General features: G+C 41.7%; 1 pseudogene; it reads left to right on the forward strand.

The window, feature by feature from the left end:
- Positions 1-16372: 16372 nt before the first annotated feature.
- On the forward strand, positions 16373-17911 carry LOC147698249 (KICSTOR subunit 2 pseudogene; annotated as a pseudogene).
- The last annotated feature ends 9072 nt before the right edge of the window (positions 17912-26983 follow it).

The following is a 26983-nucleotide window of genomic DNA, read 5'->3' on the forward strand; positions in this document are numbered from 1 at the left end:
AAGAGACATCTTCAAGACTACCTACATCACCCACAAAGCACTTCACTCTCATTCCCCTGAGTATTTAGACAAGCCACTTACAAAAACAGGAAGTACCAGACCTATGAGAAGCTCCACTGCTCTTTTTCTTGTGCCTCACAACCTAAAAAGGAAAACTACACAGGCTCACTCTTTTTCTGGTAATGCTCCCTGCATTTGGAACTCCCTCCTGATTGACCTACATTGCAATCCCTCTTTCCCGGGTTTCAACAGAGACTTGAAACCCCATCTCCTCAATAATAACTGGAGCCCATGAACAAACTGAACCTTGGTTCAAATAGGCTCTCTTGGTCAGTTTAAACTCTGTTGAACTGTAGACTATTTCTTTCTTTGTGTTTACGTCTATTGTTCCTGATGTCCTTCTCTCCATTGACCCTAATTTGCTTTGAATGGACTTCATTTCAGCAATTTCCATCCTTCATGGCCTTACAATTGTTTCTGTGTATATAGTCTTGTGTGTTCCATTGTAGAACTATACTTCCCTTGTTTTATATTTTATGAACCTTAGCTTGAACCTGTGATTATTGTCGTGCTCTTGAATCTGTAAAGTGCTCTAATTCCTCAGGTTCCAGCTAGCACTATATAAAACATTTAAATAAATAAATAAATGTTAGACCTGACACCCTTGGCGTGGTTTTCCCCCATCCTTTTGCCTCTGACTCATGTATTTTTGAATCCTAAAAGTTCACTGCCCTCTATCTCATCAATATCTATAGGGGCAAAGTCACATGTCTCTTTAAAGATAATCCCTCCTCCACCCCCTCTGCCATTAATTTCTGGCTTATGGAATACTTTGTCCCCTGGTGAGCATGCCAGCCCAGGCTCCAAATCTGAGCCATGGTGTGTCCACATCTCTGTCATGAACAGCACTTTCAGGTCATGTGTTTCCAACAACATTTGAATCTCCACATGGTGTTTGGAAAAGGATCTGACATTAAGCAGACCACATGTGAGGGTATCCCTTCTAAAAATGTTCAATTGTGATCCTGCAGTCTCCTCGAACTTACATACACCAACCCCACCTCCAATCTCACCTACGTCTCGGAGTTCTCTGCTTGTATAGTGGTATCCCTTATGTGCTGCCTCATACCTTTCCAAAGAGGCAGCATGGCTGGAACTGTGTGTGGCCGGTGTGCGGACGAGGGCAGACAGGCTTGCCATTGGCACGCGTTAGGCGCGACTGCGGCGCGTCTGTGCCAGCGTGTCTTTTTAGGTACTATGAGGGGAGAAGCTAGAGCACTAATCCCAAAGTATGGCAGGTCCACTCTGACTGACGGACACCGCAGGGTCAGGCAGGGGAAAAGAAGTACTAATTCCTGGAGGTGAAATTAAAACAGTTTCACTAAAATATTTAAAAGAATGTAAAGTGCTACGTGCAATTAGCAGCACTCGAGCCTTCACTCACTTCACATTCACAAAGCAGCACGTATCACACGCTGCGTATCTGCGCCACGGTGTCTTTTTATGTGCAATGAGAGGAGAAGCTACAGCGCGCTCCCCAAAGTAAGGCGGGTCCACTCTGACAGACGGACACCACAGGGTCAGGCAAGAGAAAAGAAGTACTAATTCCTGTAGGTAAACAGTGTCACTAAAATATTTTAAAGGAATATAAAGTGCTACGTGCAATTAGCAGCACTCGCGCCTTCACTGACTTTCACGAAGCACCACGTATCACATGCTGCGCGTCCACGCTAGCGTGTCTTTTTATGTACTTGTCTTTGTATGTTCACCTATACCAATTGCATCCATTAAAGTGGTATGGTGCACAATGTGAGATCTCTCAGTGTAACATTGGAGTATAACAAGAAGCTGCATTTTCTTGATAGACACTTAATCAGGTTTTTGCTAAGTACACAAATACTTACCACCCATGAATGGGATGTGTGAGGCATTTGAGGCCAAAACAGTTTTCCACTGATACACGTAATGTTGAAAAGTAAATATGACAACATCATTGCCTATTGTGAATACATCACTGCTCACAAAAAAGATTGGCATCAATACATAACTCTAGATGTTTGTACCAATACTAGCCAGACACCCACTTCATATTTATCTTGCATTTTCATTGTAATTGTGCCACACACAGATGCACAAGGGGAGCCCAAAATGTTTAATGACAGTAACCAAGACATGCAAGGGCACCTTGCCTGTCTCTGTGTATACTGATACGCGTTGAACAATGCAATACGGCCAAACAAGGCAACTTATGTTACTCTGCCTCAGAGATGACGTACATGTGTTGAGTGAGAGTGCATCCACACAGTACATGATTTGTACATCCAATTTTTCATAAGTGTTTGATCAGGGACCATGGAACAATGCTACACCTCCTCAGGGGAGAGGAAATTGGCATATATTTGTAAACAAATGTTGTTATCTTTTGCTAAGTGGCTTACAAGATGTGGCACAGTTAGCAAGAAGTAAATGCCAATGATGAGGGATATTGCCTGGGCACCTGTTACTTCCTAAACAATTATAAACCAGTCAACAACACAGACCCGCTTGCAGAATGGTGAAAGGGCGTTTGTGTTGAAATTCCCACGTTATAGTTAGTTGGACTCACTATAACTTGCGCGCCTGCAATGCACTGCTGATGACGTCACATATTACATCACTCATGACAGGGTCAGTGACATCACTCATGGCCGCGAACGAAAACATCATAGTGACGTATCGCAGAGCCGCGTCCGCGTGATACGCACGGCGTAAGCGCACCCGGAAGCACTCGAGCGAATACGATCGCGCAACGTAAGCATTTAACGCGCTTACGTGACGCGCCCCTGGGTGCTCCCCGGGCCGCGCCCCAGGGCGCGTAGCGTAAGCGCGTCGGGTCATGTGACCTAAAAATGACACTTTTTATTGGTTCAGGACAGTTTTGGTTTCCAAATGATGAAAGCCCTGGTCATGTGGCCTTAAAATAACTTTTTTCAATACCTGAAGGACTTAAAAAGGTGAATGCTCCCAAAGTAGAATGCCTAATCTGCCAAACTGTGCTTTCTCGAGGAGACCCAAAAAGGAAGTACAGTTTTGGCAATTCGACAATGATTTGCCACGTCCAACGCAGGCACCCCCAGAACTATGCCCGGGAGAGTGTCCGAGACCTGGCACATAATCCCCCAAGGGATGGTGCCTCTACATCTACAGGAGGAGCCACAACATCAGGGAGAGGACGTGCAGCGGAATTGGAGATGATTTTTAGTGACATTACTATAAAGTGCAAGCAATGCGATGAACTGCTTTGCTATGGTGAGCAGAGCATAAAGCTCATTGCACGCAAGAGTCAAGAACACCGCTGCCTTCCCCAGCCTTAATTTTTCCCCTTTTTTTTGTTCCTGTTGAGCAGTTTTGCATTCCCTGTTTTTGTTTTTGTTCTGAAAAAAAAGAAAAAAAAGAAGAAAAAAAACAGTTCTTTTTAGAACTACCTCCAAATTATAAAAAAAGGCTACATTTTTTGAAAACTCTGTCATTCTTTATTCCTTATGGTACGCTCCCCGGTACGCGTACCGGGCGCTCCCCCGCGCAAATCGGAAAAAAAATAAAAAAAAATTGCCCCGCAGGTCCCTTCTATAGCCCCCACATCAATCCTAGGGGTCAAGGGGGGTCTACTCTGCCCCCTTTTGGTCATTTCCACCTTTGTTTTTGCCACCTCTTGTGTCTCGATCATACCGAGACACAAGATGGCGGCCGCTCCGGACTGTCTGGAATGTTGACAGACACCCGAGAGCCAATCAGCCTCCCGCGCGCAAGTCGCATAGCGCGCCCGGTGCGCTCCCCGGTGCACGTACCGGGGCGCGGCTATAAATATATATATTTTTTTAACCTAAATTACTCAAAATCCACTAGAGCACATATCTTGAGACATAGCAAAGGCACATCGGCCTACCAGTCCCTACAATTTTGCCAAGTTTGGTGGAAATCCATTCAGCCGTTCGGGCTAAAAGTGAGGTCGACCGCTCTATGGAAATTAACATGGGGAAAAACCATTTTGGGACCCCCCTTTTATCTCGGCCCCCGCTTCACGAATTCCCCCCAAACTTTTAAGGAAGGACCGGAGCGCTGCGAGGCAAATTTGAGGAAATTTTCAGGCAGATTCCTCAACCGACGCCAAAGTTATTCACAATAGAATATTGAGATTTTGCATTGAAAATAATCCTAACTATAACTACCTACTGGCGACCGCCAGTAGGTAATATATATATATATATATATGTATATATTACTTACTGGTGATCGCCAGTAGGTAGTTATATTTCGGACCTACTTTCCATAGGAAATCCACAACATTCTATTTGGAATAACTTTGGCGCCGGTGGACGGATCTTTGTGAATTTCTCCAAGAAATTGGCGTGCTCGGTTCCGCTCCTTCCCTGAAAGTTTGGGGGTGATTCGTCAAGTGGGGGCGGAGAAAACAGGTGTGTCCCAAAAGGTGTTTTCCCTATGCAATTTTCCATAGGGACCTTTAGCCAGGGCTAAAGGTCCTTACACCAAATTTGGCAGAGAAGTAGAGTTCAGTTCGCAGATTGTGCTTTTTTTTAAATGTTGTAAATCCGTTCAGTAGTTTCTGAGAAAAATACAAGTAAAATCATAGTGATATCTAGAGACAGAGTTCTACACGCGTACAGAGATCCATTCAATTACGAGCGCGAGCGGCATGCTGATTGGCTGTCAACTGTCTGTCAACACTCGAAACCAGGAAGTGTTGGCGGCCATCTTGCGCCTCGGTAGAACAGAGTCACAAGAAAACAGTAAAACAAAGTTGAGAAATAAGGAAAGGGGGCAGGCTAGAAACATCGTGACCGTATAGGGGGTCGTACATGGATGTTTAGGCTCTATTTTTTTATATTTTGGCATTTGGGAATTGTGCTGATATATTAATTTCCAATATTAGGCAGACAATGTTGTGTGACATATGTACTACATTTGGGCATGTGACTGTGTGCTTGTTAAGAGTATCAGGGGTTATGTTAATTGGATGTTTTCCATATTGAAGCAACCCTTTTGGGGCACATCTCATTATAGAATGAATAACTGTTTGAGAAATTAGCCCTGTGGACATCACCCTACAAATTGCACTTTATATTACATAAGATACGGTGTATATATATGATTATTTAACTATATTGATATATTTATATTTTTAACGATTTTTCACCCATGTCCATGCCACAAATATTTAATGCATTTATGGAGCTATTTTATGTTAAACTATGTCGCACTATACCAATGTATGAAATCCAGCATTTATGCCTTTACTTTTAAGCATTGATAGTCTGTCTACAGTATCTATACTTGCACAGCACAGCTGAATCGAATTTCTAATGCACTTGCACTTTAAAAATGTCTTTCTCCATACGTAACGCATCATGTGATCAAGGCCCAGGTGGGGCTGAAACGCGTCATGGCGGTATTGATGCAGGATGTCTAAATAAATATATGGCACAAAGAACTTTTGGGTCAGCGATTCATCTTTTCCCACTTCATTGGATTTCTTGGATGAAAATTGCAGTATTTCAGTGTCGGAGTGCTTCAACGACACTAGCGGAAACCCCTCCTCCGTGTTGGACGTTGTGGTACAGAAGCAGCTGGTCTGTTATGAGGCATTCCCTTTGTGCTCTGGAGAAGAGCGAACCACACAGCAGCCCCTAGATGCTGAATATTTGTTCTCGCATGTGATACTGGAATCGAGGCGACTGGAGACTTGAATCCGGATCGCTTGAAGATATCTGGCAAAGGTAGGGGACGCAACAGATTGTCCAGTGGAGGAGTGTGCCCGGTGGGGGTGTCGGCACTGTTTGGCGCCTTTCACTGTTGCGACTACAACTTAACCCATATCGATTGCAACATGGCCACGGATGCGTTACAGAGCCGCGAGGCGGCGGCAGTCGAACTGTTTGACGATTCCACGGCTGGGGGGTCGGCAATGGAGGCTCAACTAAATGTTGCACCCCAAGTGAATACTACCGCAAGAGATTTGTTTAGAAGGTTGGAAAAACTTATGCGGTCTGAACAATCCAAGTGGTGGGAGCAGAGGTCTCTCGCACGCTACCTGGAAGTAGGCAGGGTCCCGAGGGGCTTGCGAAAAACTTTGGCTCCTAGCTATGAAAGCCCGGACCCAGACATGTTGGCAGAATGGGCGGAATGCAATCTTGAGTCCTCCAGCAGGCTGATCCGCATTTTGGTTAAATACGCCGAAAGTGATAGGATCAAACTCCAAGCCAAAGTTGATGAATTAAACATTGAAATTGCAAAACTGGAAGAGACTGAGAGCATTGTAAAAATTAGAAAGGACATGCTAATTAAATTACAGAAAGACGAAGAGGTTATTAAAAGGCGCAAGGCTTACAAATGGAATCGTGACTAGTTAGATTACCAGAATGGTAATGTGTTTGGTTTTGCACGCAAGTACGATGGTGTGAAGGCTAAGGTTGGTGTTGCCAAACAACGCGAGAATATGAATGCTCTCACGGATAATACTGTGGCTTCTGCATCTGCCTCCGATTTGAGCATAGCCACATAAAGTGAAACGGAGGGGGAAGGAGGTCAAGCAATGCAAGCGGCAAGGTGGGGTTTATGAAGTTATCCCTGGCACAGGAGGTGGACTGCCTGTGCCAGGACAGGAGGGATACCCTGAGACCCTGGAATCTGCAATTGCCTCAAAGAGCAGGCGGGCAAACGCCAAATGCAGCACAAGGAGGAGGGGCAGCAACCAGCGCAAACGTAAACAAGACACCCAAAAAAGCAATGAGAGGAAGGTGGAACCGCAAATAGAGTTTGAAGCGGCAGCCAAAACAGTAATCAACCTGTCCGATGTTGTCTTAAGTAAGGCTGAGACACAGATCCTTGCGCTGGGACTGTCCTTCAGCCGTGAGAGCAGTTTCTGAGACTAGAATGGATGTTGTTGTAACATGAATGTAAAGAGGTGATATATAATCAATGGCCGCCACGTCTCGCTGTGTAACAATTGACGAAGGCCGATGCCGCATGCGTCTTACTATGCGGAATGGTTTCCGAATAAACTAATTTGCGAAACCACCCCCGCGAGTGCTGCGATCTTTTTTCAGGAAGAATACCTGTGGATGTGGTGAGCAGTGTACTTGAAACGGGTACACCCCTGTTACGTGGGCACCTGCTCGAGAGTGCGGCAGGCTGGTGTTGTGGTAGCTACGGTATTTATTTCCTAGCCACACAGTGGATGTGAAGTGAAGCGAGCCACGGATTGCACAGAAACCTGGATTTTGTTGTCAGAAGTGTGGAGTACACCAAGAGGAACAACAACGAAAAACTGACCGGGTAAGGTGCTTGTGGCACATTTAAGAACTTGATTACCAAGACTTTTACTATCAAGCACTACTGACACAGAGCGAGGGGGTAACGGCTCTAAGTAGTAGAAGCTGCGGATGCAGCATCTATATAAAGAAGAATGTTTTGTGAAACAGAGAGACGTGAGGCGGAACTTGGCATGTTTAAGAACAGAAAGAAACAAAACGAAACTCAGAAAGCAGGCACAAGTCAAGCAGGCGGAGGCACGACAAACCTGAACACAAGGTTGACAGCCCTAGAACGTTTGTACGAACGTGAGATAAGAAAATGGTGGGAGGCTACATCATTACAGAACTATATTGATGTTGACCGTGTCCCGAGGGGCTTAAGGATTTACACGATACCGGCGTATGAGAACCCGGACCCACTATTATTGGATGCTTGGGCGGAACATACTGCCCAGTCATGCAAAGGGAGCTTACAAATTCTGGTGGGCTTTGCCGGGCGTGACCGAGATAAAGCGCTAGCACAGATTAAGACTTTGGAAGATGAACTAACTAAAGAGGAGGACCAAATAAATCTGGGGGAAAAACGTGAACTTATGAAAAAACGTCTAAAGAAATATGAGGATAAAATTACACATCGCAAAGAAGAGAAATTTGACCGAGATGAGAGAGATTATAGCCTGGGTAGGGTTCTGACATTTGCTAGAAAATATGACAATCCCAGAAAGGTATTAAGAAAAAAAGCAAGTGGCCCCACGCCTAAGGTTCCAGAAACATCAGAGTCTGATGCGACTGTGGATGAAATATCGAGTGAGGAAGGCATAACTGAACCTTCTCCTTTTCATGAGGAGTTCAAATTGATGAGAAAACAGCAGCTAGAGGGAGGCAGAGGCAATCGCCCGGAGAAACGCACAGGATAAGGAAGACGAGGCGGGGTAGGGGGGGCCAGAAACGTTGTAGGCTCGCCACCGGTAACCCACAGCAAGAACTTCTACAAGAAAAAGAACTGAATGAACAAAATGTAGAAGAAACAAGCTTAACCATCATCAATTTAACATGGAAGATACTCACCGTGGAAGAAGAATCTATTCTTAAATTAGGTCTCTCCTTCTGTCCTTGCAGGAATTTCGAATTTACCCAAACTAGAATAGACATTTTTAAGTATGCGAGAAAACTCAAACTACATAAGTTCTTCAAATTAAAACCACCTCCAGTGAAACCTTCGGGAACTAGAGAAGTTGTTGAAGATGGTCTGCAATGCAGAGACTTGATAAGTATGAGAACCATGGAAGGATTACGTCAAGAAATTGAGGAAGATACAGATGGGAATATTGGGAGTACCCAATTATTGATGGAAATGGATGTACAGCAAAAAGGAGGAGCGAGTACTTTTAAACCTGCCTCCAACTTCATGCCCGTCACAGGAACGGATGCTATTGACACCTTTTCGGACGCTGTTCTGAGAGACCTTACACGTCTACGGAATAAAAATAAACATACGACCAAAAGAGGTCATTTCACCCACAAGCAACAACAAGCTCTGAAGAAATTATGTGATGATTCTTCCCAGGTCTGTAAACCTTCAGACAAGGGAGGAAATATTATTTTGCTAACACACACTCAGTACGAGACCGAAGCATTGCGACAGTTGGATGACATCACCACATATTCTAAAGTGAGCGAAGAGGTGTACAACAATAGCATCATAGACTATCATGAAATGATCTCTAAATGGTATCACATCAATATGTTGAACACAGATGAATATCCATATTTGAGGTGTTTAAGTCCCGTCATCCCGACCTTTTATTATCTCCCCAAAGTTCACAAAGACAAGAACAATCCACCGGGGAGACCTATTGTGGCATCTAATGGGAGTTTAACGGAACACCTTTCGATTTACATTGACTCCTTTCTCTCTCCTTTAGTGGTATCTTTAAAGTCATATTTGAGAGACACTAAATATTTTTTGAACTGTATTGAAAACATTGATTGGAAAGACAGCTATTGCATGATGGTATTGGACATCACTAGCTTATATACGTGCATTACACACAAGGCGGTACAGAGGTTTTTAGATAAACGTCCTGTTAGATTCTATGAACATAACAACATGTTATCAGAGTTCATTATGTTTTGTTTGAACAACAATATGTTCTTATTTGGGAAACAGCTATATAAGCAAATGTCGGGCGTTGCCATGGGTACCTGCTCTGCCCCCAGTTTCGCGAACCTGTTCGTGGGCTGGTGGGAGGAGCAGGTGGCCTGGACCGACGCTAATCAGGAGTGGAACAGCAAAATAATTGGTTGGTATCGGTATATTGACGATCTTTTTATTATAATAGATTGTCCTACCGAATCAGCAGCCACTTATATAGATATACTGAATAGAAATGATGTTAACTTGAGGTTTTCGGGTGAAACAAGTAAGACTTCAGTTAATTATTTGGATCTCACAGTATACATTGATGAAAGAGGTAAAATACAGGCCAAACATTTTAGGAAAGCCACGGCTGGTAACTCAACACTTTATGCTACGAGCAGCCACCCCAAAAAACGTATTGAAAGCATACCATTTGGCGAGCTATTGCGCATTAGAAGGAACAACTCAATGATGTAGCATTCCGCAAAGCTGCCAATTCTAGTATGCAACGATTCAGGAAAAGGGGTTATAGTGAATCGGTTCACTTACAAGCCCTTAACAAGGTCAGCAAAATTCATTGTAAAGATCTTTTGCAATCCCAGAAGAAAAAGAAAAAGAATGGGGCATTCAGAATGATAACCACCTTCTCTGAAAATGCAGGTGATATGAAGAGAATATTACATAAAAACTGAAACATCTTACTCACTGACCCCATAATTAGGGAAGACTTGCCTACTAATCCTTTGGTCACTTTCAGAAAGGCCAGATCCCTTAAGAACCATCTAGTGAAAAGCCATCATGTGGGACTTACAACTCAACCCAAATTGCCACCTTTAAAAGGTTTCTATCCTTGTGGCCATTGCAAGGCCTGCAAATATAGTAAACGTACACTCACTTATAAGGTACCAGGGTTGACCACACCTAGATGTATACAGAAATTCCTCACATGCTCTACCCCTTTTGCCATCAATTGCTTGATTTGTCCCTGTGGGCTTAGGTACATAGGGAGCACCACTCATCCGGTGAAGGTGCGCATTTTGGAGCACATGCGGGCCATCAAAAATAACGATGAGGCCTACCCTGTAGCTAGGCATTTTGACAAGGAACACAAACGCAACAGGGACCTGTTGTCGTACATCTGCCTAGATAGTGTTCCGATCAATGTGAGAGGTGGAGATCGTTTACAGAAACTTAGGCGACTAGAATCTCGCTATATTATAGATCTCCAGAGCAAAATGCAGAAAGGACTTAATATGCATGAGGAACTATCAGTACATTTGGGATAATATGCTTTGATTATCAATGTTTGATGTTGTCCTTTGATATGTTGGAATACAGTTCTTGGATATAATTATGTTATGTTTTGACGTGTTTGACATGCAACTGGGATCATTTGAACTGACATATTATGATTTTTAGAGTGTCTGTGGATTAGAACTATGAATAATTTTCCATGAGGTTGTTTGGCCGGCTGGCCAATATATGAATTTCGTAAATCCTGCTTAGAGTTACTTATGAATTGTTCTAATTAAGATAGTAAGAAGTATAACCACTACTCAGGCCCATCCAGGCCAAGATTTTACAACAAATGAATTACAAGGGCTTGTTAAGGGCTTGCCCATACAGGGTGGACATTTATAATCAATTATATTGGCACTAGATCTGACATTACTCTTATTGAGTTATGTACAATGAGATTTTTAAAAAGCCTGGTTAGATGTTAGTTACATGTCTCGCTGTGTAACAATTGATGAAGGCCGATGCCTAAACGCGTCTTACTATGCCGAATGATTTCCGAATAAACTAATTTGCGAAACCACCCCCTCGAGTGCTGCGATCTTTTTTCAGGAAGAATACCTGTGGATGTGGTGAGCAGTGTACTTGAAACGGGTACACCCCTGTTACGTGGGCACCTGCTCGAGAGTGCGACAGGCTGGTGTTGTGGTAGCTACGGTATTTATTTCCCAGCCGCACAGTGGATGTGAAGTGAAGCGAGCCACGGATTGCACAGAAACCTGGATTTTGTTGTCAGAAGTGTGGAGTACACCAAGAGGAACAACAACAATGCCGAATGGTTTCCGAATAAACAAATTTGCGAAACCACCCACGCGAGTGCTGGGATCTTTTTTCAGGATGAATACCTGCTGATGTGGTGAGCAGTATATATATATATATATATATATATATTACCTACTTCTCCAAGAAAATGGCCTGCTCGGTTTCGCTCCTTCTCTGAAAGTTTGTGCAGGTGATTCGTCAAGTGGGGGCGGAGAAAACAGGGGTGTCCCAAAACATGTTTTCCCAATGCAATTTTCCATAGGGACCTTTAGCCAGGGCTACAGCCAAAACGGCTGAATGGAATTACACCAAATTTGGCAGAGAGTTAGAGTTCGGTTCGCAGGTTGTGCTTTTTTTAAATGGTGTAAATCCGTTCAGTAGTTTCTGAGAAAATTACAAGTAAAATCATAGCGATATCTAATGACAGAGTTCTATACATGTACGGAGATTCATTCAATTACGAGCGCGAGCGGCATGCTGATTGGCTGTCAACTGTCTGTCAACACTCGAAACCAGGAAGTGTTGGCGGCCATCTTGTGCCTCGGTAGAACCGAGGCACTAGAAAACAGTAAAACAAAGTTGAGAAATAAGGAAAGGGGGCAGGCTAGAAACATCGTGACCGTATAGGCTTGCTCAGGGGGTCGTACATGGATGTTAAGGCTCTATTTGTTGAATTTTTTTTTAAATGAAAATTCGCTGGATACACATACGGAAATTCGTACAATTACGAGCACGAGCTGCATGCTGATTGGCTGTCAACACTCCAAACCAGGAGCATTGGCAGCCATCTTGTTTGTCGCGAGAACCAAGTCACAAGAAAACAGTAAAACAAGGTTGAGAAATAAGGAAAGGGGGCAGGGTGGAAACATTCTGACCCTATAGGCTTGCTCAGGGGGTGGTACATGGATCTTTAGGGTCAATTCTTATTTTTTTTTAAATAAAAAATCGCAGGGGAATTGGGGGTTACTCCTACGCGGTGGAAAAGGTAAAAAAAAACTAGAAGTTCGTTTTATTCATTAGGTCCCGAGGGGGGGCAAATTATGGGGGCAATTTTTCATTTTCCATAATGGGGGGCTTGTAAGGTGCCCCGAGCACTGGGGAACGCCACTCGTCTGGTTTTATTTTGAAGTATGCGGGGGGTTACGGTCCTACTCCCCACAGTCTCGGGGAGCGGCACCCTCAGGCTTTTTAAAAAAAAAAAATGTTTTGAGCTCTACCTCCCTCTTTCCCCGTACACGTGGTGGGGAACGCCAACTTGTTGGGGCATTAATATGTTAAATGACCTTCCAGCTCCGGGTACCTGCACTGTCTGGGTTTTTTAATTAATGTTGGGAGGGTCTTGCACGGCCCCCTTACTGGAGCCCTTGATGGTCCTGGGGAGCACCATTTCTCAGGGCCGGCTCTTGCAGTGTGTTGGGGTGCGTACTCCAGCGACACTGCTGTTGGTATGGTAGGGCGGTACCGTCACCGCTCCCATTTTACCATAGCAAACCGATATTCTATTTGAAAGAGAGAGCAAGTTAATCTGCTCTCTCTTTCAAGTAGGAAAGGAGATTGGTAGGACGTGGGGAGCCGTGTGGGATCGTGGGGGCATTGGGGCTAAAAGAAAAAAAAAAGAGGGCTATACTATCAGGCCTGGGCGATACATTATCGCCACTTTCACCGGCAGGAAACTGCCGCTGAAGCGGCGATAATGGGCTTGATAATATGGCCTTGCGAATTCCCATAGAAGCCCAGGTTAACACCATAACCTGGGCTTCTATGGGAATTCACAAGGGCATATTATCAAGCCCATTATCGTCGCTTTAGCAGCAGTTTCCTGACGATAAAAACGGGGCTAATGTATCACCCTTGCTTGATAATATGGCTATGGTTCTTTTTGAGAACAAGGGGGCATATTATCTTCGACCTTGTTAATTCCCATAGAAGCTTGTGTTCTCGTGTTAACATGGGCTTCTATGGGAAATAACAAGGCCGTATTATCAAGCTCATTATCGCTGTTTTATCGCCAGTTTCCCGCCGATAAAACAGCGATAATTTTAACACCCGTCCTTGATAATATGCCCCTTAGTTTACTGGTCAAAAAAAGAGGTATATTTCTATAATAGTATGTAAAACTTTCCTTTTATTTTTTTGTGCAGCAGTTGTACTCTCTACGCATGTGCAGCCTCGTTTCGAAGCCCATGTTTTTTTCTTTTTCTTCAAGTTCAACAAGCAAACCTTTCTGAATTTGCTGCTTTCTTTTCCCGGGTCGTTTGTGTCATCCGCTGCTGTACTTTTGTAATATATTAATAATCATACTTTATCTATATTTATTTGAAACGTAGTGCCGAGGCACCAAATATTGATTACATACTCCGTCCACCGCCATTTTAGTAGTTTTTCACCGTTATTTTTATTTTATCTGTTACTTTCATTTTACCGTCCTCTTATTTTCTCTGTGCTCGATGAGATTTCCTGCCACAGACACCATGGTGTTTTTCCTTGGCCTCTGATGTTATACTCCGTCCACCGCCATTTTAGTAGTTTTCCTCTATTCTTTTTATTATATCTGTTACTTTCATTTTACCGTCCTCCTATTTTCTCTGTGATCGATGAGATTTCTCGCCACAGACACCATGGTGTTTGTCCTTGACCTCTGATGTTATCAGACTTGGTCACACGTATACGTAAAAACTAATTTGAAGGACGTAAGCCACAGCCATTACAATGCATGTTCGTCAACACAAAGACATTATTAAGATTATGTGTTTATCATGCATGGTAAATGCATAGTAGTTTTAAAAGCATGAGTGGTAAAGGCATGTGTGGTAAAGCTATATGCGTGCTAATGGCTTCGTGGTGACGATCACGCATGCTTATGACCGCATTGTAATAGCTGTTTCCCCCAGGACACTGCAGCAACCGGGTCTGGGCGTCGTGGACTCCAGGGCAGTAGGTGGAGGGCCACGCAGCTCCTCATACAATATAGAAATCTGTGTGGGGTGATGGTTTCCGTGGTTTGAGGGGCGTGATTGAGGTCCACACATTTAATTTTGTAGTGGGGTAAGTTTTGCACGGGAAAATGTGGCATGAGTTTTGTAAATGTGGTATACATTTTTGCAAGTTGTAGTCTATCCAGAGGAAATATAACTCAGTAGTTTTAAATTCTAGTCTTGAACATCTTACTATAGTATTCTAACATAATTTTTATTGTGGACCGTCATACCCACCCCCACAAAATAAAAGAAGCATGTAGTTCCTTTTAAATTAACTTTTATTAAAACAATAACTGTAAACGAAACTTAATTATAACTATTAGAAGCAACTAGAAAAACAACTTAAAAAAAACCATTATAAACAAATTGTGAAATGGATTCCAAAAGATGTCCGATTGGTAATCTGCAAAACAAAAAAGAAAATTAGAAGTTAGAATTATGTAGATGTGAGTAAATGAGCTGAAGCATTACAAGTAAAGGCAACTCTACTGTTTTACGTGTGCAGTGTGCCTGGTTCAATTCACTTCTGTTATAATGCCGCCTTTAAGTGGTGTCTATATGGAAGTGCCTACTGCGTAACTGACAGAAAAGTGGCACAACGGGATTGTAAAGATACAGACTTATTTCTAAAGCATCCCAATGAAGGCTTTGTGGATCTAGGCCTCTGTGCTTACCGTTGTATAAACACTGCAGCTAAACACTTCAGACAGGGGAATTTACAACTTCTTTTAAACAATTCTTCTACACGTCCAAGCAGACAGCAATGTCTATAAGTTTAAGAGAGAAAGAGAAATGATGTCACAGAGAGTGAGAGAGAAAAAGAGAGAGAAACAACATTAAAACTGTCTCGCAGAGTCTGGAGTTTACATTTTTTCTTGAAAAGTCAGACGTAGATTTACAAGCTCCTTGCATCACTTACCCCATGTTAAAAGTGACAGAAAAGTGGCGTAATAAGTTTGTAGATCTGTTTGTCAGACTGTTGTAACCTATCTGTTGTCACTGCTCGGAGGAAATTATTCATTTTACACAGAGAAGCTGCTGCACACTACGCGTTCTCTGCTTTCAGAAATAAAGGTAACACTACGGTTTTACGAGTGCAGTTTGCATGCACACGTAAAAACACTTGTTATAGTGGCATGTTCAAGTGGTGTCTATATGGAAGATCCAACTGTGTTACTGACGCAAAAGTGGCACAACGGGATTGTAAAGATACAGACTTATTTCTAATGGTTTGCAAGGAAGGCTTTCTAGATCTAGGCCTCTGTGCTACCATTGTATAAACACTGCGGCCAAATGCTTCAGCCAGTTGAATTCACAACTTGAGTTGGGCTGTTCTTCTACAAGTAGACAGCAGCGTCTATAAGTTTAAGAGAGAAAGAGAAATTATGTCACAGAGAGTGAGAGAGAGAAAGAGAGAGAAAAGAACATTAAAACTGTCTCACAGAGTCTGGAGTTGAGATTTTTTCTTGTAAAGTGAGAGGTAGATTTACAAGCTCCTTGCGTCACTTTACCCATGTTAAAAGTGACACAAAAGTGGCGTAATCAGGTTGTAAATCTGTTTGTCACTGTTGTAACCTATCTGTTGTCACTGCTTGGAGGTAATTATAGGTTTTACAGAGAGAAGCTGCTGCACACTACGCATTCTCTCCTTTCACAAATAAAGTTAACACGATACGGTTTTACGAGTGCAGTGTGCCTGGTACATTTTAATTGTTATAGTGTCGCATTTAAATGGAGCATTCTTCTGTTGACAAATGTGTACATTGCTGTATTGAATTTGAAAGATTGAGACATCTAGTAATGCATTCTTTTCCTGTGTCAAAGCATCGCCCATGACTTGCTGGAACCATGCCTGGTTGGTCCTGAGAGGAGCAACTGGACAGAGTGCCCCGGTATCTAGGCATTGTGCCTTTCCCTCTGGATGCTTTGGCCAGAAGAAACGGGTGCTGCTTCCCTCCAGGAGCAGGTTGTGGAGGAGGAGGAGTATTACTATGACGATAGCGACGAAGAGCCAGAGATCATGATGAGTGATTGCATTGCTACACTGGCCATGAATCCTCCTGTTCCAGTTGAGCAGGCTGTCCTGGAGACTTTTTTCTCCCATCTCGGAATCTTCTCCTATGACAAAGCCAAGGACAATGTGGAAAAAGAAAAGGAGGGTAACAAGGCAGCTGGGGTCAGCTGGTCCTCACTGCTTGCGGCTTTGGCCCATCTTGCAGCAGCAGAAAAGGCATATCACAGCATGACTTTTCTCGGCCAGAAACTAGGTGGCCAGTCATTCTTCAGCCGAAAGGATTCAATCCGGACAATCTACACGTCGCTGTACAATGAGCTGAAGAAGGTGGTGGTGACTGGTCGTAATGCAGTTGGAGGAACAGCACCCCACTTTGAAGAGCTACTTTCTCACTTGGCTGAACAGCTCTGCTTTTTCATCCAAGCCCGAAGGGAAATTGCAGATTTCTATGAGAAAATGTACGCTGTCAGCAGCCAAAAGTTTATTAACTCTGAGGAACTGGTGAACATTTTGGAAACCATCCTGCAAAAGTACAGCTCGCGGTAAGATTCCATCATCCCATCCTGTCCCCTCTGGAGAGCAGTTTTCAACTCGAGGTAGATGTTCTAACACACCTCTTGAAGGCCCAAACTCAGGTCTCAGAGTGGAAATTTCTTCCGTCCCTTGTCAATTTGCACAGCGCTCACACCAAACTGCAGACCTGGGGCCAAATCTTTGAAAAACAAAGGGAGACCAAGAAGCACTTGTTTGGGGGGCAGTCCCAGAAGGCTGTCCAGCCTCCACATCTTTTCCTCTGGCTGATGAAGCTCAAAAATAACCTCCTTGCCAAGTTCAGTTTCTACTTCCACGACGCGCTCAGCCGGCAGACAACAGAAATGAAAACTCTGACTGCCAAAACCAACCCAGACTACTTTGGAAAAATCTCGAGTTTCATTAGGAAGTACGATGCCATCAATGTTTCCCTCATCTTTGACAACCGTGGCTCGGTGAACTTCCAGGGGCATGGCTACCACCATCCGGATTCCTACAGGGAAGCTCCGAAGGGGGTGGACCAGTACCCAGCGGTGGTGTCCCTGCCTGTTGACCGGCCAGTGATGCACTGGCCGAATGTGATCATGATCATGACGGATAGAAGCACGGACCTCAACACGTTGGATAAGGTCGTGCATTTTTATGATGATAAAGTACAAAGCACTTACTTTCTAACCCGGCCGGAGCCACATTTTACTATTGTGGTGATTTTCGAGTCCAAGAAGTCAGAGAAAGACTCTCATTTCATTTCATTTCTCAACGAAATATCACATTCCCTAAAGAATGCCAAAGCCTTTGCAACTCTTAAGCCTGGATCGAAAGGCTAAAATGTGCTAGGCAACTGCTGCTAATTTCTCTACATGTAAAGAGCTTTGTTACATGCTTTGAATATTGGAATAAATCATTTGCAATCAGTTGCTTGAAAAAAAAAAAAAAAATGGTGTCTATATGGAAGTGCGTACTGCGTTACTGATGCAAAAGTGGCACACATGGATTGTAAATATGCCGCCTTATTTCTAATGCATTGCTATGAAAGCATTGTATATGTAGGTTGCTGTGCTTACATTGTATAAACAGTGCGGCCATCGGAATTCCCAACTTGACTTGAACTCTTCTTCTATATTTCAAAGTATATTCAATACTTTGCAGAGAATTTCATTGCTGCTGCTCGATAGGCCGTGATTGCTTCTGAAGGAAGTTTGGTGAAGGAAACAAAAGGACATTTTGATTAATCATCGTAAACTGAGTTGTGAAACTACTGTCAAAAGTGAATTTTAATGTGGGTTCTTAATATTCCATACTTAGACTGTTGCAGCCCATTGAGTCGCAGAATTTGGAGTTGAGAGTTTTTCTTGAAAAGTCAGACGCAGATTTACAAGCTCCTTGCGTCACTTTCCCCATGTTAAAAGTGGAAGAAAAGTGGCGTAATAAGCTTGCAGATCTGTTTGTCAGACTGGTGTAATCTATCTGTTGTCACTTGTCGGAGGTAATTATACATTTCTACACTGTGAAGCTGCTGCAGACTACCTAGTCTTTCCTTTTCACAAATAATTTGTTGTTGTTTCAGAATGACAGGGCCATATTATTAAGCAAGGGCTATACATTATCGCCTCTTTTATCGGGAGGAAACTGTCGATAAAGCGGCAATGATGGGCTTGGTAATATGTCCTTGTGAATTCCCATAGCAGCCCAGGTTAACACAAAAACCTGGGCTGCTATGGGAAGTCACAAGGGCATAATAACAACCCCATATTTAGCTGCTTTATCTGCAGTTTCCTGACGATAAAAGCGGCGATAATGTATCACCATTGCTTGATATATTATCAAGAAATGGTGATACATTATCGCCGCTTTTATCGTCAGGAAACTGCAGATAAAGCGGCGAAATATGCGGTTGTTATCAATTCTTTGTCACCTAGTGCCATCGGGGTGGTGCTCTACGTCTGGAAGAAGCATTCACAGTAATCAAGACAGTTAACTACTTGAATTCAGATAAGGTTGTATACAGCAGAGTGGAGATAGTATCGTTGAAAACTTTAAAAAAGGAAGAGAAACAATTTGAGAGTAAGAAACAGAAACAATCACATTAAAACCTGGGAGACAAACACACAACAGGGGGGGTGTACGTGAAGCCAGAGGCACAACCACAGTCAAAATTTTCAGGGGGGGGGCTTAAGTTCAAACAAAAAGAGCAGATGGGGCTGTAAGCGGGGGGGGGGGTCATCAAAGCCTCATTAACAAGCAAAATGTCTTTAAAAGACCTGTGACATACTCGGGTGCGACTGTGTGTGGCCGCAGGAAGGTATGTCATCCTAGCTGAAGCCTTGTTAGCCCAATGTGTGTTTTGCGCACCTGCTGCATACTATAGATTGTCTCCTTTTACAGATAACTTGTTGTTTCAGAAACAAGCTTCTTTGCTCACCTTGTGCTATTGCCGTCGACATTGTTAAATGATCCATTGTGAAGTTGTACATCTAAAAGGAATTAAAAGAAAGATGTTATGATTGATAATTGTTGCTATATTCATTTGGAGTTAGATAATATCGCGGTTTTATAGACGTTCATTGTCATATTTGTACGTACCAGGGGGCATATTATCAAGGACCGGTAATAAAATTATTGCCGTTTTATCGGCAGGAAACTGCTGATAAAACGGCGATAATGGACTTGATAATTCGCCCTTGTTAATTCCCAAAGAAGCCCATGTTCTGGTGTTAACATGGGCTTCTATGGGAATTAACAAGGGCGAATTATCAAGCCCATTATCGCTGTTTTATCAGCAGTTTCTTGCAGATAAAACAGCGATAGTTTTAACACTGGTTCTTGGTAGTATGTGCCTGTTTGTATTGTTAATATATTCCGGACATTTCAGCGATTATAAAAATGTTAGTGCTATGGAGAAAAAAAATTATACATGTAAATAATACATTATATAGGAGTGCGTTCGTCTAAAATATTCAGTCGCATTTTTGTATGTAGTCAGCTACAACCCTTTGACTCCATCTGATGCGTACTCAAGTGTCACTGCTCACATTTTGGGGAAACAACAGTTTCTTCATTATGTAGTCACGATCTCCAACAAAGAGGTCTCATATATGGTGCCGAGTCTTGATATCTCTATGGCTAATGACATATTTGTGCTCCCATCATCATCATCATCGCAGGTTCTTGGACCGCTCAGTGCTTCAGGCACCACTAACTCAGTGGCGAAAGAGGCCACGCATGTAGTAGTGGGCCCCTTGTTCGGTGCTTTGGGAACAACTCTAAAATGGCTTACAACAAGTGCGCTCCGTCTTTTTTATAGATAGGGTCACATGTGTAGTGACGGAGAACTGAATGGGTGTGGTGTGGGTGTATACCATGTAAAGAAGGCTTTGGACTCCCAAAGTCTAGACACGGTGCACAGCTTAAAGGACAACCATCTGTTGTCTCTCCATTTGTTTAGAAAATGTTTTAGGCAATAAACAAAAATGATTCAAATATTCATTCCGAACTTTGTTCCTAGTTTATCAGTAGATTTCAACAAAAGGATATAACTGATACATAGTCTATAACAAATGAACAATTTAAACACAAAAATGTCTAATGTGTCTCATTAAATTGTAAAGTTCCGCTAAACAACAGTACAACAAGGTGAATACTGATTGGTATTAACAAAATTCCCAATGCATTTCGGGCTCCAACATATGAACCCTTCATCAGGGGTAAATTATAATGGGTAAACAGATGTTAAAAAATCAGCAAAATCCTCCAATTTTATTATCCGCAGGAAACCTGCAACACAAGAGTTAACATCTATCAGCTCTCAGCTGTGTGCATCATAATGCACAAACCTTCACCTGTTACAGACTTGTGAAGTTAGAATTTGCACTCATGGAAAGTGTAAAACATGCGAAAAAATGAGGAAAAGCGGAAAAGGAGAAATAGCAGAAAATGATGTGGGGATACCAGCCATGAGGGACTGTGTGTGTCGATCTGACAACTAGAACTGCAACTAAGAAATCACTACAATGGAAGATTGGGCTTTGTACTTTTGTTGTGTTTTCCTGGTAGCGTAAAAGTTGCCTTCTTTTTTCTATGTGATGTTATAGAGTCACCATGTATGTAGCCTATTTTGTGACACATTTTATTGTACAATGCATTTCAAAAACTAGTTGTGGTAGGGTGCTTTTAAATTAAACTGTGTACTCTGCTTACGAGTTTGTTGAGTGTAGAACTTTATATATTTTTTAAATATTTTCTATTCTATCATAATTGTGCTGACTTTTCTGCTTTAGCGTGCAGTAGTATATTATTTTATAAAATGTATAAAAAACTGTTGAAATCATGTTTGAAATTAGAATGGAAGCATGTAAGGTGCTCTCTGTGAGGAATAGCAATGCCGGCTCCCGCAGGAATTGGGGAGCCGGCTGGGATCGTGGAGGCCTTGGGGCTGTTCCCACGGTCCGCAATGTTAGATTTGTGCCCCGGGGGATGGGGTACTCGGGAGTTATGGAAAATGAGTGATAAAGGCTATTGTTTTTTTTTACGGTATATTTAGTGAGCACGTACAGTGGGAATCCAGAAAGTAGTTCCATAAGCGTACATGAGCAAGAAAAATCAATTAAAAATAAATATTTTACAGATATCTATCATATATATATGTTTATATCTTGGTTGGTTGTAATGAGAGCTTTTCGCTTTATTGGTACTTATAAGTAAGTGCTTATGCATAGTGTAAATTTGTTGAGGAGCAGCGTTTTATACAGTGCTGAACTTTTGACCTCTGTTGGCAGTTGACTTTTGCATGATTTGTTGGGGGTAGGGTGGAAAGTTATGTCAGTTGGAAAGGTTTGGAATGTTAAACCAAAATAAATGAGTGTTTCGTTTTGAGTTAATGTGTAAAGGATTTTAATTGGTTATTTATATGTATGTAAGTGTAAAATGAGAGGGAAAATGTTCCATTTCATGGTTCTGCTGGAAAGACTGATCTAGATAGATTCTGTATAAGAATATCTACTGTGTGAATGGTATTCTTCTTAATCTACAAATCAATTTGAAAGGTGAGTTGATCAGATTTATGGGAATGTGTGCGGTGCATCTTTGTACATTAAGTAATTATGGGGTACATCAAGACAGGAAATAAAATTATCGCCACTTTATCGGCAGAAAACTGACGATAAAGCGGCGATAATGTTATCACCTGTCTTGATAATACGCCCCTATATTCATCCGTTGTTAAACCTTTTATAGTAGTAAATATGTTTTGCTATAATTCATGCTCTTATGTTTTTTTGGTTAATATCAGTTTGTGCGTCGAGTACATTAAGGGATTGTGGGCCATATTTTAAATAAAGGGTGATACATTATCGCCGCTTTTATCGGCAGGAAACTACCGGTAAAGCGGTGATAATGGGATTGATAATATGTCCTTGTCAATTCCCATAGAAGCCCAGGTTATGGTCTTAATTTAGGCTTCTAAGGAAATTCACAAGGATGTATTATCAAGACCATTATCGCTGCTTTAGCAGCAGTTTCCTGCTGATAAAAGCGGCGATAATTTATCACCCTTTACTGATAATATGGTACTGACGGGCATATGATCGAGGACCTGTGTTAAAATGATCTCCGTTTTATCGGCAGGAAACTGCCGATAAAACGTCGATAATGGGCTTGATAATACGCCCTTGTTATTTCCCATAGAAGCCTATGTTCTGGGGTTAACATGGGCTTCTATGGGAATTAACAAGGGCGTATTATCAAGCCCAGATGAGGTCCGTGGAGGGAGTTGCGGTGGGACAGGTGGGGCGGGAGAGGGGCAGGGTGGGGGGTGATAAACTACGGAATCTGGATGATTGCAGGTAAGTAAAGAATTCAATTAATAAAACAAATTTCGTTCCGTGCCCTGCATCACATTTTGCGATGTAGGGCACGCTATGAATTACATTTTATTAATTTAATTGTTTACTTACCTGCAATCATCCAGATTCCGTTGTTTATCACCCCCCACCCTGCCCCTCCCCCGCCCTGCCTGCCTGTCCCACCGCAACTCCCTCCAAAGGCGGCGGCTGATTCATTATTGCCGTTTTCTCAGCATTTTCCTGCTGATAAACAGCGATAATTTTAACACCGGTCCTTGATAATATGCCCCTATATTTGTCCCTTTTTTCAATAATTTGTAGCCTCTCTTGTTATACTTCCCTCTCTCTCCTTTTACTTCTTTCTCTCTCTCGGTACTACTGTGTTTTTCTTATATTGTCCTCTGTGCTCATATTGTCGTTCTTTGTGTTTATATTTTCTTGTCTCTCCTCTTATTCCTTCTGTCTGTACATTTTCTTCTCTCTCTCTTTGAATTTAATTTTTTTCTTGATGCTTCCTGTTCTGTCTTCTTTCTCGTTTCACTCCCTCTGTATATAGTCTGGGCATATTTACAAGCCCCTTGTGCCTCTTTGTTGTTTTATTGTATTAGTTAATTTGATGTAATAGTGGCAGAAAGAATGTAGTAAAATGCATATGTATTTGGAAAATGAGTCAGTGTTGTTCACTGATATGTAGTAATTATATACATGGAATATGTATAGTCAGTTAAACGCTTTTCAGTATTAAATGGTAAAATACATGGTCTCATTTTTTTGTATAATATCACAATGTGCATGTGTGTACATTAAGGATTTATGGGGCATATTATCAAGGACCGGTGTTAAAATTATTGGCGTTTTATCGGCAGCAAAACTGCCGATAAAACAGCGACAATTGGTTTGATAATACGCCCTTGTTAATTTCCATAGAAGCCCATGTTAAAACCAGAACATGGGCTTCTATGGGATTTAACCAGGGCATATTTTCAAGGCCATTATGGCCGTTTTATCAGCAGTTTCTTGCCGATAAACGGGGATAAATTTAACAGCGGTCCTTGATAATATACCCCTATGGGAATATCATCTAGGCTGGGCGTTAAAATTATCGCCACTTTATCGACAGGAAACTGCCGATGAAGTTGCGATAATGGGCTTCATAATATGCTCTATGGAATTCTAATCTAAGCTGATGTTAGATGTTCTTCACATCCAACCTGAGCTTCAATTGGAATTCCATAGAGCATATTATCAAGCCCATTATCGCCACTTTAGCAGCAGTTTCCTGACAATAAAGTTGCGAAAATTTGATTACCCAGGCTTGATAATATGCCCCTATATTTGCCCCTTTTTGCATATTTTCTACACTGTCTTGTCTTGCTTCCTCCTCTCTTGTCTTTCTCCTTTCTCTCTCATTATACTATCTTCTTTTTCTTACATTCTGCTCTCCTTTTATCCTTTTTTTAATACTTAGTCCTATTTTTGCATATTTGTGCTACTGTTTATGTTGTCTCTTGTCTTTATATTCACTACTGTCATCATAGTTGTTACTGTCTTCTCGTAGTACTCCCTCTCTGCTTATACGGTTAGTCTTCCTTTATATTTGTCTTTTCTCCATATTTTTGTTTCTGTGTCTTTTTATATTTCTTCGCCTTTCTTCATATATACTCTTCTGTTGTTATATTCTATGTTTCTTTTTATTCTTGCTGTTCTTTGCGGGTACTCCCTATTGTTTTTTCATACTTTTCTTTTTCTTTTTTTTCTTTTTCTTCTAATAAATGTTCTCACATTTCTTCTGTCTTTTCTTAATCTTTGCACTCTCTACTAATATTGTCGTGTTTTCTTATTGTGACATTCCTCTCCTAATTTTACCCCATGTTATTATACTGTACCCTGTTTTCATAGTCTCCTCTCTCTTCTCTTCTCAATGTGTCCTTTTACTACTGAGTTTTTCTTATATTGCCTTTGGTCCTATATTCCTTCTTTCTGTGTTTATATTTTCCACTGTTTCTTCATATTTGTTTTCTATTTTCATTTTCTGTCCTCTCTGTTTAAACTTCTAAATCTGTTCATATTATTTGCTCACATCTGTTAATGCTCCTTAATTCACTGTATACACTCTGCAGCAAGTTCCTCATATTCTCTGTTTTTTCATACTGACCTCTCTCTTTATATTTGTTTGTCTTGTCATACTTCTGCCTCTTTCGTCATACACTTTTCACTCTTTATAATCCTCCATCTGTTTATACTTCTTCTTTTCACCAAAGACTGTATCCTCTGTTCTTGTTTACCATTTTTTTCCTTTTGCTCCACTTTTCCTCACATTCTTCGTGCTTTCTTCTGGTACTGTTCGCTCTGTGCTTATATATACTCTCCTTTGCTAGTATTCTTTTTTTGTTCTTATAGTTGCGTATCTTTTCATATATTCCTTCTTTTTTTCTTTAGAGTCTTTCTCCCTCTTCTTGTAGTGCCTCTCTACCCTCTCACTCTCTTATTTTCTTGTTATAATCTTTCTTCTCCTCATAGTTTCATTTTTCTCTTTATACTCTCCCTTACCTATTCATACTTTCTAGTTTATTCATACTTCCTTTATTTTGTTATATTGCAGTGTCTGTTTATACTCCCCTTTTTGACATCAAAGCCTCATTAACAAGCAAGATGTCCTTAAAAGACCTGTGAAGTACTCGGGTGTTACTGTGTGTGGGCCCAGGAAGCTATCTCATCCTAGCTGAAATCCTGTTAGCCCAATGTGTGTTTTGCGCACCTGCTGCATACTACACATTTTCTCCTTTCACAGATAACTTGTCGTTCTTTCGGAAACAAGCTTCTTTGCTCACCTTGTGCCATTACCATTGTCCTTGTTACATAATCCATTCTGAAGGTCTACATCTAAAAGATATTAAAAGAAAGATTTTATGATTGGTAATTGTTACTATATTAATTTGGACGTTAGATAACATTGCACTTTTATACACGTTCCTTCTCTCATTTCTACGAACTGTTTGTATTGGTAATAATAATAATAATACTGGGTTTTATACAGCGCGAACAGCTACCTCACAAGGAGGTGTCCCGGCGCTAGTAGAACACAAATGACCTGGGCTAAAGAATAGGAAAGCTAGCTAGTAATATTCCGGACATTTCAGCGATTATAAAAAAGTTCCTGCTATTGGGAAAAAATGTATACATGTAAATTAATACACTATATAGGAGTGCGTTCGTCTGAAATACTAAGTCGCGTTTTTGTATCTAGTCTGCTAAAACCCTTTAACTTCTTCCAATGCGTACTCAAGCCTCACTGCTCACCTTTTCGTGGAAAAGACACCTTCTTCATGATGTAGTTCCGATCTCCAACAAAGAAGTCTCATATATGGTGCTGAGTCTTGATATCTCTATGGCTAACGACATACTCCTGCTCCCATCATCATCATCGCAGGTTCTTCACCCGCTCAGTGCTTCGGACACCACTAACTCAGTGACCAAAGAGGCCACGCATGTAGTAGTAGGCCCCTTGTTCGGTACTTTGGGAACAACTCTAAAATGGCATACAACACGTGTGCTCCGTCTTTTTTTATACATAGGGTCACGTGTGTAGTGACGAATGCGCTGGATGGGTGGGGTGTGGTTGTATACCAGCCATGAGGGAGTATGTGTGTCGATCTGACAACTAGACCTGCAACTAAGAAATCACTACAATGGAAATCTGGGCCTTGTACTGTTGTTGTGTTTTCCTGGTAGCGTAAGCACAGTAGGCTGTACTAACGTATTCCGTCTCGATTAATTTACCACTTTCCCCAGGGGCTTTTAAATGTTAGGAGAGGGATCAATAATTGTGTTAACTTTTCTCCTTTAGCGTACAGTACTATATTGTTTTATAAAATGTATAACCCTTATAACCATCTTTGCTCTTACGACGTACGGCAGCGTTTTCTGTAATTGCTTTTAAAAGTAATATACGCTTATTTAAAGTTTAAAAAAAATATTTTCATGTTTAACCCAGATAATGTCTTCCCTAATATGTACATTAAATACATAAATATATGTTTTTGAACAATTAGAAACTTTCGCGCCATACGCATATGGGGCGCCGTACATGACGTCACGCAGATTTTTTAATT

The sequence above is a fragment of the Lissotriton vulgaris genome, chromosome 8, assembly GCF_964263255.1.
Source record: "Lissotriton vulgaris chromosome 8, aLisVul1.2, whole genome shotgun sequence".
Taxonomy (NCBI): Eukaryota; Metazoa; Chordata; class Amphibia; order Caudata; family Salamandridae; genus Lissotriton; species Lissotriton vulgaris.